Genomic DNA, 16,969 nt, shown 5'->3' with positions numbered 1-16,969 from the left:
GAGATCCTTTCCGCGACTGCTGGAATAGGTGAAACAGCGGGGAATTTGGGAAGAATATTTGGATGATACCCCAAATTTGCAAAGAAAGGAGTTGGCTTAGTTGAGTTATTGAAAGAGAACTCAGCCACAGGAAAAAGATCCACCCCATCTTGTAAATGGCAGATATAGCATCGAAGATACTGTTCCAGAGTCTGATTTGTGCATTTAGTTTGTCCATTAGATTGTGGGTGAAAGGCGGTTGATAGATTAATATCAATCTCAAGTGCTGTGCAAAAACTACGCCAAAATTTTCATGTAAACTGCACCCCACGATCCGAGATAACTTCATCAGGAACTCCATGAAAAAAAAACACATTCTGAACTACAAGGTCAGCAGTATCTTTAGAAGGGGGTAGGCCGGTACATGGAATGAAATGTGCAGCCTTGGTGAGCCGGTCAACTACTACCAAAACTTAGTTTTTTCCTTTAGAGGTAGGTAGTTCTACAATAAAGTCCATGGAAATAGAACCCCAGGGACGAGAGGGGACCGACAAAGGCTGTAATAAACCCATGGGTGAAGAACGTGGGGTCTTGCATCTAGCACAAACATCACATGACATGACATATTTCTTTACATCCTGTTGATAATTAGGCCACCAAAAGAAATGGGATTAAAATTCCTGTGTCTTCTGCACTGCTTTGTGACCCGCGATCTTGGAATCATGGACTAATTTTAGAATTTTCAGCCTTATTGTTTCGGGTATATATAGCTGTTGCCCATGGGTCCACACCTTGTTCTTAAGCACCAAATGCACATCATCATGTGGTCGAGACAGCAAGGAGTCGGTGTCATAGGCCTCTTTTATCTCTTCAAGCAAGTCCTTATTATGGATTACTCCCACAAAATTAGACTCAGGAACAATGGTCTTGGGCGGAATCGTAGAAGTAGAATCATTGGAAAAGATTCTAGATAGAGCATCTGCCTTGCCATTATGGGAACCGGACCTGTACGATATTACGAAGTTGAATTGATTGAGGAAGAGACTCCAACTAGCTTGGCGAGGGGATAGACATTTGGCAGATCTAACGAATTCCAAATTACGGTGATCAGTCAGAACTATTATTTGCTGTGAGGTTCCATGAAGATGATGTCTCCATTCCTTAAAAGCTGCAATGATAGCGAACAGTTCTTTATTTCCCACATCATAATTCTTCTCAGCAGGGGATAAATGTTGGGAGCCATCCAGCCATGTATGAAGAGGGGAGGGTTGTCTGGTTCATAAGAAAAGGTCAGAAATTGATGGAAACACCACTGAAATGGTTCGGGAACAGCATGGGGAGGATGTCTGGATGCATCTTAGACTCCCAGGTCGCTGCTGGGAGCGATGTTGTCTGAGTAGTACGCCACTTTTACAGACTGACAATAATACGCACCAAACCGAAGATAAAATCGATTTTAGAGGAAAAATTGTTAGGAAACATTCTTTCCTGTATATTTACTTGTATATAATGTACAAGTGCTGCCAAAAATAACACGGAAGAGGCACTCCGATATAACCTGTATATCACATAAAGGAGTGCCTCATTCACATTGTGGTACAATTGTTCAGGTAGTGGGACTCCTACACTCATAAAGGCTATGCACTAAGTGAAAGGGATTCCAAAAATTACAAGGAACTGGCACTCTAATACGCCCTTTATTACACATAAAGGAGGGCATCATACACCCTTAAAAAATTATGATTGATGTCCTGCTGATCACTCTCAAAAACATTAGGAGCAAGGGCCTCCTGGTGACCCTCTAAAACCTTACGAGTGAGGGAGAAAGAAATATAAACAATATTTGATGTGAAAAGCTAGGACAAAAGCAGCGGTGCCCTTAATGGAGTAGGTTCAGTCTCCTCAATGACAAAGTAAAACAGTGGGTACGGGAACCGCGCTATATGTCAGTCATGTATGTCAGTCATTCAAATGGAATCCTATAAAGATAGGGAACTGAATTCGCATCCAGCTTTCAGAAGCAACAGTCACAGGTACGTATTCCACATACAGGGAAACTGTTATACACCTCCAGCTGGTCCTCAGATCCCGTCATGAGCCGCCGACCGCTGATTCCAACGCCGGGTCAAAGATACCTTCACAAAGGAACAGAAAAGATGGTGCAATACCCTCGATAACTAAAGGTAACAAGGTTTATTGTACTCACAAATTCAAAGTTGTTAGCATGCACATAGAAATGCCCGACCCGGGTTTCGCAGTTAGCTTCTTCAGGGGCTGCAGTGCAAACACCGCCGTAGACCACGAGTGAAAAGTAACTTCTACCCCGGAACTAAAACGGACCTCCGTTGTCCGCTGGCATGTCAATCAATCAATCAGTATCAAATGCCATAAAACATATACAAAATGTGCAATATAAACAGTTATATAAAATCTTAAATAGCTATTAAATAGACAATATCATATAAAAACAATGTTATAGATTGAACTAAAATATATAATAATATAATAGGTAGCATGTATAAAAAACAATAATATCAGACAAATCACACCATACAGACTGCTTTTATATCCCATTCGATATTATGTCCTTGCGGCTGCAACGTATCCATTTCAAAAATCCATTGCGCCTCTTTCTTATTGATTTGTGTAGTGGGGTTGCCTCCTCGCCAGTGACGTTTAACCAGTTCGACGCCGCAGAATTTTAGACCAGTGGCGTCCTTCTGGTGGAATCTCTTAAAATGTGCCGAGACACTATGCGTCTCCAGCCCTTTTTTAATGTTCCTAATATGCTCCGCCACCCGAACTTTCAACTTCCTCAATGTTCTACCAATATACTGAAGCCTGCAAGGGCACTCAAGCATATATATGACTCCCATGGATTCACATGAAATATTCCCTTTTATTTTTAATGTGGAGGATTTGGAGGTAAACACAACTTCCTCTATTTTGGATTTTTTCCTATCGTCCCTGGAGCGATTTTTACAACATGGACAAAAACCGCACCAGGTGAAAACACTGCGGGGTTTAGATATGGTCAGGTCATCTTTCACATAGCTGCGCACAATGCGGTTCCTAACAGTGGGGGCTCTTTTAAAGATAAATGGGGGTTTCTTGGGAATAAGATCTCCAATAACTCGGTCATTTTTTAAAACATTCCAATTTTGATGGATGATTTTCTTAATCTGGGGGCAGGTAGTGGAATAGGAAGTGGAGAAGGCAAATTGATATTTATTCCTAATCTGTTTTGTATGTTCACTAGGATCCTTATTTTTAGTGTTATAACTTTCTCGCTTTACTTCCTCCCTCTGATTGTATAACACTTCCTTTTCATATCCCTTTTCAATGAATCGATCTATAATACTATTGCTCTGTTTTTCATAGTCCTCTATATTGGTGCAATTCCTTTTGATGTGCTGCAACTGTCCTTTTGGTACATTACAAATCCAGGGCTCATAATGACAGCTGCTCCTCTCAATATAACCGTTACAGTCAGTCGGTTTAAAATAGGTCTTAGTTATAATTTTTCCCAGTTCTACCCTAATTTCAAGGTCTAAAAAAATGGATGGTGTTTTAACTGACATCTTCAGTGAAGTTTATATTCCACGTGTTAGAATTAATGTGGGAGATAAATTCAATTAGTCCTTTCTCGGTACCATACCAGACTCCAATGCAGTCGTCAATATATCTTTTCCAGAGTTGTAGACTGCCACTCTCGGTGTCTCTCTTTAGGACGGGGAAGATGTTAAAATGCTCCCAATACGCCATAAAGAGGTTGGCGAAACTGGGTGCGAATTTCGCACACATCGCTACACCGGAGACTTGTAAAAAATAGTAGTCATCGTACCAAAAATAATTATGTCCTAAACAGTATTGTATACAGTCTAGGATGAATGTTTTCCGTTCTTCACACATTTGTTCATCCCCATCCAAATAGAATTTAACTGCCTCCATACCGATGTTATTTGGTATCATTGTGTACAAAGTGACATCAAGAGTCATCAAGAAGGCATTCTCTGGGATGCTGCCGACTTCTTTTAGAACTTCTAGGATATGTCCTGTATCCCTTAAATAGGAAGGTGTGGTGACCGCATACCGCTGTAAAAAAATATCAATGTACTCTGATACGCGGCTGGTAATTGAGTCAATGCCCGAGACTATCGGTCTCCAGGGGGGGGCGCTCTGCATCTTTATGCACCATAGGTAGATAATATATATAGTAGGAGTCTTCGGATGTATATTATATAGATACTGATACTCCTTTTGATTTAGGACCTCCTGAGCCAACCCTCTACGAGTGAGGGCCTGCTGCTGAGCTGACCATCTAAAACATTAGGGGCGAGTGCCTGCTGCTGATCTGAACATCAAAAAAATTATGGGCGAGTGCCTGCTGCTGAGCTGACCATTGAAAAAATTATGGGCAAGTGCCTGCTGCTTACTTAACCATTGAAAAAATTATGGACAAGGGCCTGCTGGTGAGCTGAGCCTATAAAACAATAAGGGCGAGGGCCTGCAGGTGAGTTGACCCTCTGAAAGATTGTAGGTGAGGGCCTGCTGGTGAGCTGACCCTCTAAAACATTATATGCAAGGGCCTGCAGGTGAACTGACCCTCTAAAAGATTGTAGGTGAGGGCCTGCTGGTGAGCTGACCCTCTAAAACATTATGGTTGAGGGCCTGCTGGTGAGCTGACCCTCTAAAACATTACATGTGAGGGCCTGCAGGTGAGCTGACCCTCTAAAAGATTGTAGGTGAGGGCCTGCTGGTGAGCTGACCCTCTAAAACATTATATGCGAGGGCCTGCAGGTGAGCAGACCCTCTAAAAGATTGTAGTGGAGGGCCTGCTGGTGAGCTGACCTTGAAAAACATTATAGTTGAGGGCTCGCTAGTGAGCTGACCCTATAAAACATTACATGTGAGGGCCTGCAGGTGAGCTGGCCCTCTAAAAGATTGTAGGTGAGGGCCTGCTGGTGAGCTGACCCTCTAAAACATTATATGCGAGGGCCTGCAGGTGAGCTTACCCTCTGCAACATTAGGAGCGAGGGCAGACTAATAAGTATATTGATATGATGGAAGAGGAGGAGGACGAGAAAAGGAAGATTGAACCATATACCCTTTTTTGTGGTGGAAGGGGTGCATGGGAATACAGTGTATTCAGTATATTATAAAAAACACATTTAAAGTGTCATTATGTTCAGCCACTTTCCTCTGGTGGAGTAGAGAAGTCAGGGGCAATCTAGGCCTTGTTCATTTTTATAAGAGTCAACCGGTCAGCATTTTCAGTTGACAGGCAGATGCGCTTATTAGTTGTTATGCCCCCAGCAGGACCAAATACCCGCTATTACAAAAGGCTGGCAGCAGGGCAGGTTAGCACATCCAAGGTGCAGAGCCACGTGTCCAGCTTGGACACCCAGCAGTTGTAAGGCACAGAGGGATCATCGAGGACATGGACACAGTCTGCTACTCACTACTTCTTCCAAAATTTTTCCCTCCTTGTGACACTAGGCCGTCAATCACATGCGCGCTGCCATCTTAACTCACAAGTCCGGCGATGCCCAGTAAGCCCTTAACTGTGCCGGGAGCTGGTCTGAAAAAAATGCGGTGACCGGGAGCAGGCAGTTCCGAGAACAGCCCGATAAAGGCCCCTGGCGGCTGTTCTCGGAACTGCCTGCTACCAGTGACCGCATTTGTTTCAGACCGGCTAGCGCACAGGCACAGGTAAGGACTTACCTGTGCATCACCGGACTTGTGAGTTAAGATAGCAGCCCGCATGTGTTCGCGGGCGAACACGGCGAACTGGCCATCACTGCTGATGCGGTGTCATGAAACTGTCCCAGGCTTTGGAGAGTGTTGCCCTGCCTCTGTTGGAACTGCTGTGTGTTCCCCTCGTCTCTCCTCCTTGGTTGCCCAAGGAACTATGTACTCTGCGTTGTCAGCTGGAAATTTTTGGAGCAATTTTTCCACAAGGACCTTCTGGTATTGCACCATTTTGCTCGTCCTCTCCACCACAGGAATTAGATGAGAAGTTCTCTTTGTAGCGGCGGTCGAGAAGGGTGAACAACCAGTAATCAGTGTTGTCCAAAATGCGTAAGTCGCGTGGGTCACTGGAAAGGCAGCCTAACATAAAGTCAGCCATGTGTGCCAGAGTCCCAACAGGCAAGACTTCGCTGTCGTTATCAGGAGGATAACTCTCAATCCTCTTCTGCCCATCCACGAACAGATGGAATTAAACTAACATGGGTACTATGCTCTGTAGCAGAGGCAACCATCTCCTGCTTCTCCTCCTCATCATTATCCAATTTGCGCTGAGAAGACGAACTGAGGGTGGTCTGGCTATCACCCTGTGTAATGTCTTCCCCCATTTCCACCTCTTCCACATGCAAAGCGTTGGCCTTAATTGTGAGCAGCGAGCATTTGAGTAGACACAGAAGTTGGATGGTGACACTGATAACAGCGTTATCGCCGCTCACCATCTGTGTTGATTCCTCAAAGTTTCTTAAAACCTCACAGAGGCCAGAGATCCATGCCCACTCCTTGCTTGTGAAAAAGTGGAAGCTGACTGGAAAGGCGACGACCATGTTGTAACTGATATTCCACTACTGCCCTCTGCTACTCACAAAGCCTGGCCAACATGTGGAACGTGGAGTTCCAGCGCGTGCTCACATCGCACAACAGTCAGTGAGCTGGCAATTGTAAGCGCTGCTGCAGAATTGACAGACCGGTGGAAGCTTCCGATGACTTGCGGAAATGGGCACACACGCGGCGCACCTTCATTAGTAGCTCAGGCAAATTGGGGTAGGTTTTGAGAAACCGCTGAACCACTAAGTTGAAGACGTGGGCTAGGCATGGGATGTGTGTGAGCTTGACGAGCTCCTAAGCCATCCCCAAGTTACGGCCATTATCAGACACAACCCTGCCTGGTTCTAGGTTGAGTGGCGAGAGCCACAGCTTAGTCTTATCCCCTGCCACAGCTCTGCGGCGGTGTGCTGTTTGTCACCTAAGCAGATCAGCTTAAGCACGGTCTGTTGATGCTTCCCCACTGCAGTGCTACACTGCTTCCAGCTACCGACTGGTGGCGGACTGGTGCTGCAAGAGGATAATTCTGAGGTGGAAGTGGAGGAGGAGGAGGCGGAGGAGGAGAAGTGGGGGTTGGAGCCACTAACGTAGATGGTGGTGGAAACTCTATTGGAAGTAGGGCCCGCAATCCTTGGCGTCGGTAGCACCTGTGCCATCCCAGGGTACGATTCGCTCCCGGCCTCCACAACGTTCACCCAGTGTGCCGTCAGCGAAATGTAGTGTCCCTGGCCGAAAGCACTTGTCCATGTGTCAGTGGTTAAGTGGACCTTCCCAGTAACTGCGTTGGTTAGGGCACGTGTGATGTTACGGGACACATGCTGGTGTAAAACAGACACGGCACACCGTGAAAAATAGTGGCGGCTGGGGACTGCGTAACGAGGGGCGGCCGCCGACATCAGGCTGCAGAAGGCCTCAGTGTCCACAAGCCTAAATGGCAACATTTTCAGTGCCAGTAATTTGGAAAGTTGCGCATTTAGTGCTATGGCCTGTGGGTGGGTGGCTGGGTATTTGTGCTTGCGTTCAAATGCCTGGGGTAAGGACATTTTTGGGACACGAAAGTGGATGTGTTCGTTGATGGTGCTTGCAAAGGTCCAGGTGGAGGGCGGGAGGCATCCAGGCCTGCGCCTTCGACAGGTGATTGGTCAGTACGTAACACAGGGGAAGAGGAGGCAGTGGTGTGACCCGCAGACACAGATTGTAGACCCAGGCATTTGGCCCACCTATTACGGTGCTTTGATGCCATGTGACGGATCATGCTGGTGGTGGTGAGGTTGCTAGTGTTCATATCCCTGCTCATTTTTGTATGGCACAGGTTGCAAATTACAATTCTTTTGTTGTCCAAACTTTCCTCAAAAAAGCGCCAGACTGCAGAACACCTACCCCTTGGCAAGGGAGATTTCTGCAAGGGGGTGCCCGGGGGAACAGTTGCGGGCCTGTTTGGTGTGGCCTGCCTTCTCCCTTTTGCCACCCCACTGCCTCTTCCAGCCTGTTGCGGTGCTGCGGATCCCTCCCCCTCTGTACTGCTGTCCTCGCTCGGCTTGCCACCTTTCCAGGTTGGGTCAGTGACTTCATCGTCCACCACCTCCTGTTCCACTTCCTCACTCTGCTCATCCTCCTGACTTGTTGACCTAACAACAACCTCAGTTATTGACAACTGTGTCTCATCCTCATCATCAACCTCTTGAGACACTAATTGCCGTTGACTTATTGGCAACTGTGTCTCATCATCATCATCATCATCCACCTCGTGAAACACTAATTGCCGTTCCCAACCATCATCTTCTTGTGACTGTGGATGCTCAAGAGTTTGGGAATCAGGGCACAGGATCTCATGTCCCTCTTCAAGCAGGCTTGTCGAGAGGCCCAAATGAAGTAATGACGCTTAAAATAGCTCCACAGAATAACTGCGTGCACCATCAGCATCACTGCCACTGTTATGGACCATTAAGACAAAATGGATACTTTCTTGTTGAGAACTATGCTTAGCTAAGATGGCGGCCAGGCATTCAGCCAACGCCTATAAACTAGAATCTTACTTTGTGTTTTATTATGTGCTTCTTTGTGGTTTCCGTTCAGCTCAAGCAAGCAGTTTTTCAAAGAAAGAAAGAAGCAGCTTCCCCAATCTGGAAGGGGGAGGGGGGAACTTCCTCTTGTCATCGATGTTACAGAAAATATAGAGTTTATAGCCAATAGAAAAGATACACGCCACCTTGCACCCCCACTCCTTTCCATTCTATATACCAGGGGTACTCAACTGGCGGACCGCGGTCCAAATACGGACCGCGGCCGCCAGTTGTCCGGACCCCGGCCATCCTTCAGAGCGCTGCTCCTCTACTGTACCGTGCAGGAGGAGGAGCTTACCGGCGCACTTCCACCTGTCCCACAGCGCAGTGAGACAGGGCTCCCTCCACATGTAGCGCTCCTCCTCCTGCACACTCTGGCAGCTCTGCTCAATACAGCGGCGGGGCACAGGAGCTGATAGTTCTCAGCAGCGCAGGAGGAGTCTCTCCCTCCCCCCTGTGCTGCTGCTGTCCCCGCCGCTGCCAATAAGAAGAGGCAGGAGGAGGAGGGGAGGGGCTGTGGCCACTGCGCCACCAATGAAGAAAACTGACCTGTATTACAAATACAGGAGGCGGGTGCTGGAATCAAATAGCCGGCACCCGACCTCTGTGACAGGGAGCTGCGATCAGCTGCAGTTGAGTTAACCCTTCAGGTGCGGTACCTGAGGGGTTAATTGTAGCTGATCGCAGCCCCCTGTCACAAAGGTCAGGTGCCGGCTATTTGATTCCGGCACCCGCCTCCTGTATTTGTATAAGAAACGTTGGTGGCACAGTGCGCCCCCCCCCCCCCCCCCTAGTATAAGAAACATTGGTGGCGCAGTGCGCCCCCCCCCCTTCCCCATTATAATAAACATTGGTGGCTCAGTGGGAAGTGCCAATGAGGTTTAAAAATAATAAAAGAAAATTAACTCACCTCCTCCAGTTCATCGCGTAACTGCCGGTCTCCAGTTCTTACTTCTTTCTTCAGGACCTGTGGTGACGTCACTGAGCTCATCACATGGCCCATTACCATGGTGATGGATCATGTGATGAGCTCAGTGATGTGACCACAGGTCCTGAAGAAAGAAGTAAGAACTGGAGACCGGCAGTTACGCGATCAACTGGAGGAGGTGAGTAAATTATTTTTTAACCCTCATTGGCACTGCCCACTGCACCACCAATGTTTATTATATTGGGGGGGCGCACTGCGCCACCAATGTTTATTATACTGGGGTGATGGGGGGGCGCACTGCGCCACCAATGTTTATTATTTTGAGGGGGGGCGCACTGCGCCACCAATGTTTATTATATTGGGGGGCACACTGCGCCACCAATGTTTATTATATTGGGGGGCACACTGCGCCACCAATGTTTATTATATTGGGGGGCACACTGCGCCACCAATGTTTATTATATTGGGGGGCACATTGCGCCACCAATGTTTATTATATTGAGGGGGGGCGCACTGCGCCACCAATGTTTATTATACTGGGGTGATGGGGGGGCACACTGCGCCACCAATGTTTATTATTTTGAGGGGGGGCGCACTGCGCCACCAATGTTTATTGTGATGGGGGGGCACACTGCGCCACCAATGTTTATTATTTTGAGGGGGGGCGCACTGCGCCACCAATGTTTATTATATTGGAGGGCACACTGCGCCACCAATGTTTATTATATTGATGGGGGGCGCACTGCGCCACCAATGTTTATTATACTGGGGTGATGGGGGGGCACACTGCGCCACCAATGTTTATTATACTGGGGTGATGGGGGGGCGCACTGCGCCACCAATGTTTATTATATTGAGGGGGGGCGCACTGCGCCACCAATGTTTATTGTGATGGGGGGGTGCACTGCGCCACCAATGTTTATTATTTTGAGGGGGGGCGCACTGCGCCACCAATGTTTATTATATTGAGGGGGCCGCCAGACGAAAAAGTCGGACATGTAGTACTTTTAGTCTGGCGGCCTCTCACCGTGCTGCGCCGTAACTCTGCCCCCATCCCCATTATAGTCGATGGGCACAGAGCAGCGGCACGGCGAAGTAGTGGCAAGATGGATCTGACAGGGTGAGCAGCCTGTCGGATCCATCCTGCTGCAAGTGTGAAAGTACCCTTACTAATGAGCGCTTCCATCATGGAACGCCCATTAGTACAGCCTTTACCTCCACCGCTACTTGTGCTAGTAAAAAAAAATATATATTACGGCAGTGTTTCCCAACCAGTGTGCCTCCAGCTGTTGCAAAACTACAACTCCCAGAATGCCTGGACAGCCTTTGGCTGTGCGGGCATGCTGGGAGTTGTAGTTTTGCAACAGCTGGAGGCACACTGGTTGGGAAACACTGTATTACGGTACCTCCACCTCCATTTGCTCACGCTGTGGAGAACACTCCCTGCTGACTAGAAGCTCAGGACAGGACCTACAAGACGTCATCACGTTAGAGCACCGGTCCTGAGCTTGCAGTCAGCAGCGAATGTTCACCGCAGCCAGGTGAATGCAAATTATTATTTTTTTTTTGCAAAAGCAGAGAAGGGGGGCAATACTCTTACTGGGGGCACTAATGGGGACATTATTCTTACTGGGGCACTAATGTGGCCATTACTAATTCTGGGACTTACCCGGGGCGCTCCACTATAACGTCAGAGCGCCCCACGCGCATGTATCACATGATCGCATGGCATCTTTACTGTTGGCGTTCAGCTCGGACCTTCACCTGACTGCAGACCCTGGTATGTGGACCTTTAATAAAACTAGTTGAGTACCCCTGCTATATACTGTCTGCTGTTTCGCAAATAAACCAGAGATCCTGTTATGACCCCCAGTTGTGTGTTGTCTCAGTATTGATCTCTCAGTATACGTATACTTAACATTAATTAATTTGGAGCAGTACATCAACCAAACTGGCAGCTTGGCCAGAACCAGAACAATTTTGGCACCCAACGTGGGGCTCGAGGATTGGACCCTCTGTTCCCGTACCCCCGACACCGGGATCGCGACCCGTAATGCGAGGTAGGAAAACGGAGTCATCTTGCCTATAAAGTGTCCCCTGGTGTAGCCTCTTGGTGTTCGTCTGAGGGAGGGGTGCGGCAGCAGTCTGGGACATCCTCGAGGGCATGAAAGTAAGAACCCCATATGTTTTTTAAAGTCTTGATGTGTTGTGCCTATAAGTTGTGAAGACCCTGCTGACAAGTATCACTGACTGAGACACGGAGTTCTCCTATGTGCCTCCTATGTACCTGTATCAGAGTTCAGCCCGGCGTCTGACTCAAATCTCCATAAAGGGGACAATCGCAGAAGGGGGGAGAGCGGTTTGCGGTAGCCCAGAGTGTGCTGACCCGGACTCAAAGGTCTTCACGTCCAGTGATTACTCTATACAGAGGTCTTTAGACGGCTCCAGTAGGTGCGAGAGACGATGGGACAGTACTCAAGGGTTCTTCCTTGATGTATTGTGGTTTATTGTTTTTAATGTGCGACCCTTTGTAACGGAAACACAGACTGATAGAAACCCAAAGGTCTTCTAAAGTGCCTGTGTCAATCGGTCACCCCGGTGTTGTGACCGAGAGACGACAGAAGGGAGGAGACTGGACAGTGTCTACCCAGAGTGTGTGGGACATTAGGCTCAACGTGTTATATCAGGTTTCTGTGTTGTCCAGAACAAGGTGAAGGATCCAGAAGATGGGAAATGAGGAAAGTGTCCCGAAGGGCTACTGTTCACCCGAACAGTACGTGGCGGACCGGAGAAGCAAACACCTTCAATTGCTTTTCAATGGCTTTTGTTTCAAGATAACATGATGATTTAAGAAATTTGAGTTAAGAGTTTGAGTGGTAACCCTGCGACATCTGTTTAACATACCAAAAGGTGGCACACTGCCCTGTTATGTGGCAGACGTTGTTGAATGAGAAAAGAGGGAAGTTAGAGGATGATAAATTGACAGACATGGTCCGTGTGTGGTTGGACTGTAGTAAGGAATTTGAACAGACGGGGGGACAAAAAAAAATTTGATGAGAAAAGACAGATATATTTCTGCAAACCTGGTGTTGCATTGATACATGACTTGCCACCGCCCTATAATGGCGCCGAGAAGAAAGCAGGTTGGTGGACCTGCAAAACATGTGGTCTACAGAATCCCTCCTCCCGTGATACATGCCTTGCCTGTGGGGCTCCCCACCCACAAAACCACACCTTGGTAACTACTCCCCGTCACGTCCCATCACTTCCCGTGTTAGCTACAGCGTCATCTTGTTCCCAGCCAACGCTCATGAACGGACCTTTAATATCATTCGGTCCAGACCCCGACCCCCCCCCCCCCCTTTCACTCCTATGTCACCCCTAGTGTCCCGGTGATCTCTATGCTGTACCTGATGATAAACCCGGATGGCACTTTTATGACTCCCAGTTAGATCATGACTCCCACATCCATAATGGTGGGAGGTCAAACAGAAGAGCCCGGTCAAACGCAGTCTGACGAGGCGGTAGAATCTGTGTCGAGTCACAAGGACTCCCACCCTTCCCCAATTGGCACCATGGAACGGGGGTAGTCCTGATGCACAGAAATACACCGCCAGTCTCAGATTACTGCATTGCAAAGAAACATGCAAGGTCTAGAGAGGGGCAATTACAAAACCCTTAGGGAAGCCCTGGCACTAACACATCCCCAGGGCCTGCCCAAATATGTGTCTTTTACTCCACAACAGTTATTCATCATAGTGAATTTACTGCCTGACCCTGAGATCCACCCAATGCCATTTTACAGGAAATTGTCTCAAGTGCACCAAACCTATGGATGTACGTGGTCTGATTTGCAAAGTATAGGGGAGTATAGTGGTGAATACTGCTCACTGATAATTTATTTATTTTATGCACTTATATAGCGCTACTATATTCCGCAGCGCTTTACAGACATTAGCAACGAACTGTACCCAATGGGGCTCACAATCTAAGGTCCCTATCAGTATGTCTTTGGAGTGTGGGAGGAAACCGAAGTACCCGGAGGAAACCCACGCAAACACAGGGAGAACATACAAACTCCATGCAGATGTTGTCCTTGGTCGGATTCAAACCTAGGACCCCAGCGCTGCAAGCCACCGTGCTGCCCACTATAAGGGACCACATTCCCATCCCTGAGCTGAGGGGTCAGAACTTTGACCCCTGGGATCATAAGTCTGTGGAATACTTTATAGAGAAATGGCATTCCACCACATTGCAGGACAGCTACGTGCAGCGTTGACCCCCACCTTTTTTCTTCTCAGAAATGATAGCTTCTGCTTTTCTAAGTTTAAGATCCTCTTTCTGATAAGACACTGTCTCGCTTCTTTGTGTCTTTCGTTCAAATTATGTGATACCCACGGCTGCCGGATGTCTGACAATAAAATTGGGCACTGATTCATATAAGCAAGGGGATTCGCTGCAAACCATTTTTCACCTCATCCCCGATACTCTCTGGGCCAGAGGACCCCAGGATATCGTATGCCTCAATGTCCCACCAGTCACTGTGACCCTGAAGGACCCCAAAGTCCTACCTTACAAAGAGACTGGATCCAGTAGCCAGGGCAGCCCCTTCCTGTGTCAGAGCTATACATGCAGCCAGTGCCCTGCTGTCCACCACTTCTGATATGGTACTAAGCCACCCCTTCACTATCCTAGCACCACATAACATTTCTGCCATTCTCCAACAAACACAACCTAGGCATCTGACTAATCAACGTCACCTATGGTTGCAAGGTAGCCTGCTCCTACCTGATATTGTCACTATTTCAAAGATGTCACATCCTCAATCCTGCTGCTCTTCTCCCTCTTCCAAGGGGGGAGTATACTGGAGAATCTAAAGATTTTATTGATCTACAGGCACACTCGAGCTGACACCTCTGAAGCCAGAGCAAAAAGCCCTAGCTGATCAAGCAACAAAGCAAGCAGCGGTGAAGAAGAACAGACCTCGCAAGTCTTGATGGCAACAGAGTCCACAACAGACCCAACATAGAAACCAAAAGAGGTCTCCTGGGACCTGCTAGTCCAGTTACAGAAGCAGGCCACGCCACAAGAAAAATTGGATTGGCTAAAAGAGTCAGCCCAAGAAGAGAAAGAATCTGGACTGTGGACCCAAGGAAAGAGAGTATGTCTGCCCAAAGCTCTCTATCCTCTGATAGCTTCAATAGCTCATGGGACCACCCACCAATCTAAGACCATCATGAAAGAACTAATTGACAAAACATGGGTGGCCCCAGGGATAATCCCTGTCCTGGTGATGCATACTCAGTCTTGCCTTATCTGTGCGCAGTGCAACCCGGGAAGAGCTGAGCCTACCCCAACCAAATGTCTCCCCAAAGCCCAGTACCCGTTCCAACAGATTCAAATTGACCACATCCAGATGCCAATGTGCCAAGGGTTTCAATATGTGCTAGTAGTGGTAGACTTGTTCTCTGGGTGGCCAGAAGCCTACCCCGTCCGAAATCAGACAGCCACAACAACTGCTAAGATACTAATGCACAAAACTGTTTGTAGGTTCAGAGTACCTGAGGTCATTGAAAGTGATCAGGGCCCAGCATTCACTGCTAGCTTAACCCGAGAAGTCTGGAAGATGGGAGGGTCCCACTTAGCCTATCACACACCCTACAGACCCCAAAGCAGCGACAAAGTCGAATGATTGAACGGGGTACTGAAGTACAAGATGCTGAAGATGACTAGGGAGACAGGGCTCAGTTGGGTACAATGCCTGCCAATAGCACTATTTTCAGTTAGACACACCCCTAGGCCTCCACACAAACTGACTCCATATGAAATTTTGTTTGGGACAGGGCCTAGGATGGGGCAGTACTTCCCACAGCAATTGCAAATGCATTATGAATCTGTTGCAAAATATGTGATTCCCCTGAGTAAACAATTGTCTAACATACGTGCACAAGTTTTCTCTTCCATTCCAGATCCTGACTCCCTAGAGGAAAGCCACACTCTCAAACCTGGAGAGTGGGTGGTTGTAAAGAAACACATCAGAAACACCTTCGAACCACGATACGAGGGGCCGTACCAGGTGTTGCTGACTACCCCGACCTCTGTGAAACTCGAAGGGAGGCCTACCTGGATCCACGCCTCACATTGTAAAAAAGAGTAAAGGCTGTCCCGATGACCCTGTAACAAGAAGTCATCAGGGTCCACCTACTTATCATAACTTTGACTGTAGGCATATCAGCAGTGTTCACGCCACTGGGTGATGAGTGGGACTATTGACTGATACGGCACCATCAAATTTTAGTCCAGGGGTTGAAGGAGACAAACTCTGAGAGATTGTTGGATCTCTACCCACAGTCCCGTGAGTTCAACCAGTATGCCTTATTTTGCAATACCCCTGGAACTTTCTGAACTGATTGACATGGCTAACTCTACTATCTTTCTCACTAGCATATACAGAGTTAAATCCAGTACACACAAGGACAGGGAAGTGCGCTTGCCTGTCGCAGGGTGGGAAGATGCCCAATGGCTCATGATAAACAGATCAGGACCCTCAATAGATTATAGCTCTACCCCCTGGCAAGAGAGACACTGGGCTAACGTCACATGTTTTCCTAGTTGGACACACAGTTTTTTGTCTCCAAGTACAAACCAATGGCATGACATTTAGTCCCCACATACACTCAGGTTGCAATGACTCAAAAACAGACAGCCACGTGCAGTGTATTGGTATAGTTGCCGTGAACGGACAAGACCTACCCTGTAACAACCATACTGTACAGGACCTTATCACAGGTATATTAGCTAAGAACACTGTAGGTCAGTTAAAAGGATATGAGCTGGCGAAAGGGATACAATTAGCCAAATTAATTACCCAATTATTCAATAGCACAGCAGTGGCAGTTCCAGAAGACATATACTTAGTTTGTGGACACAAAGTGTACAAATGGTTATCCGAGAATGTCACAGGACTGTGCACCATCGCCAGGCTTACTCCTGCCACCTTTATAGTACCACACTCTGAAATTTACATAAATGCTATTCCCAAACACACCTTGTACTGCAGGGCCAAAAATAACACACCCAGACCAAACGGTAAGCCACATGTTGTAGAAATGAGCATCTCCAATAAAATTCTTAGTAGCCTTTTCATATATCCCATGATAGTGCAGATGTGGGATCATTTGGTGGTGGCAACTGATTATCTAGATCAGTGATGTGGCTCTGGGTGGGGGGGGGATATCTGTGGAGGACACTGAAGGAGTGGATCTGTGGAGGACACTGAAGGGGGGATCTGTGGAGGACACTGAAGGGGGGGATCTGTGGAGGACACTGAAGGGGGGATCTGTGGAGGACACTGAAGGGGGGATCTGTGGAGGACACTGAAGGGGGATCTGTGGAGGACACTGAAGGGGGGGGATCTGTGGAGGACACT

The 16,969-nt window shown here is 47.7% G+C and overlaps 1 long non-coding RNA gene across 1 annotated transcript; it reads left to right on the top strand.

The window, feature by feature from the left end:
• Positions 1-1,759: 1,759 nt before the first annotated feature.
• On the top strand, positions 1,760-15,060 carry LOC121009526. The gene is made up of 3 exons (XR_005780771.1): positions 1,760-1,772; positions 9,671-9,676; positions 14,606-15,060. It is a non-coding gene; the product is annotated as an uncharacterized LOC121009526 (long non-coding RNA).
• The last annotated feature ends 1,909 nt before the right edge of the window (positions 15,061-16,969 follow it).

The sequence above is a fragment of the Bufo bufo genome, chromosome 8 (genome assembly GCF_905171765.1).
Source record: "Bufo bufo chromosome 8, aBufBuf1.1, whole genome shotgun sequence".
NCBI classification, from domain to species: domain Eukaryota; kingdom Metazoa; phylum Chordata; class Amphibia; order Anura; family Bufonidae; genus Bufo; species Bufo bufo.
This window is presented reverse-complemented; position numbering and strand designations above follow the sequence as displayed.